Below are 1,646 nucleotides of genomic sequence, written 5' to 3' on the forward strand. Positions count from 1 at the left end.
CATTGTTGTTTTCTGGGTCTTGGTAGGACTGGGTTGGTGGAGGTCGGGGTGGGAGTGAAGGCCTTGGTTAAGGGTGTTGATTTCCCTCGTGGGTCCAGAATCCTGCTCCGGCCAATCTTTTATGTCAGACTGGACAATAAAACTGCTTGGTGGTACCATGTCACGGTCTCAAGGCGTGGAGAAGCCTGCGGCTCTGTACTGGCTGATCTTGTATCCTCAGTAGGAAAGGGTTCTCTCGAGCCCTTTTTATAGCTGGCAGTGGGATAACGCAGCAACGCTTGGCATAGATCAGAGGGCTGAGAGCCACCAGCCTCCGCCCTTGGGGATGCAAAGGTCGCCCCGTGCTGAGGAGGCAACACCAGGTTGAGAACAGCTCATTCCAGGGATTTGGATCTTTTCTGCATCTGGACATGGCCTCAGAAGACAACATTGTGTGGTCTATATTTAGTCCTGTCAGAGCACTGAGGTTCCGTATTTGAAGATCATTAATGAGGTCCTAATTCATTCATCTCATCCTGTTAAAGGGCGTAATACACTCAGGGCCTGTGGAGAGGGCTGTTTACATACATACGCCGTGTAAAATACTCTAACAGACACGGACCAAGGCACACAGTAGTTTCTAGGGCTGCCCTTAATTTACAGACGCACAAACGGAAGCACAGGGGGGCACCTCGCTCATCCAAGGTGCACAGCCTGGAAGCAGCCGAGCCAGGAACCAAAGACGGAACACTTGACCACATACACCTCGCCCCTCCCCTCAGGATGTGCGGACGATGCGCTCGTGCGCAGGAAGGCAGAGCGTGGGCTGGGAGCCTCCTGTGCTGGTCCACTGACCGGGCCCCCTGCCTTTCCCAGGAGCTGTCTACTCCATGTAAGGGTCTGACGTTGGGTGAGAGTCCCAGTCCACACTGCATTCCAGTCTCACCTAGCTTAGCGCATGGGGCAGGGAGGAGGAGCAAGAGCTTGCAAAGAGGATGCCTTGCGGGCATCAGAGCAGATGCCCTTGGCGCGGACGCCTGTCCTTGGGGCCAGCGTTGGAGCTGTCTGCAGGTTTACAGGGGCTCCCCAGGACACCCAGGGCTCTGGGAGCAGCATTTTTCTAACAGCCGCAGCAGCTAGAGCAGCGATGAGTGTCGGGTTCAACAACATGACTCCCGGCAAGATATGGATGTGCTTTCAGGAGTGAGTGTTCCCAGCCATGCTGGGGGAGGTGTCAGGGGGTGTCAAGAGACCACATACCTCATGAAACCCCCCCTTTTTTTTTTTAATTTGACAGAGATCACAAGTAGGCAGGCAGAGAGGCAGGCAGAGAGAGAGGGAAGCAGGCTCCCAGCTGAGCAGAGAGCCCGATGCGGGGCTCGATCCCACAACCGTGAGATCATGACCCAAGCGAAGGCAGCGGCTTAACCCACTGAGCCACCCAGGCGCTCCACGATACCCTTTTTATAATATGAGCAAAGGATTGTGGTTACAGTGGAGTGTGGGAGGATGGCAAAGAGGTATGTTACTGGTTAGCTTCTGGTTCTTATGGGTTCCTAGGTATTTAAACATTATTTAAATTTTTAATTAAAAAAAAAGCAACCCTGCCATTCTGGATGAGGTTGCATGAACTTGTAAATGATTCTAAATTTACGCATCTGCCAAAA

This window comes from Enhydra lutris, unplaced genomic scaffold (assembly GCF_002288905.1).
Source record: "Enhydra lutris kenyoni isolate GAN:26980312 unplaced genomic scaffold, ASM228890v2 scaffoldscaffold93, whole genome shotgun sequence".
Lineage (NCBI taxonomy): Eukaryota > Metazoa > Chordata > Mammalia > Carnivora > Mustelidae > Enhydra > Enhydra lutris.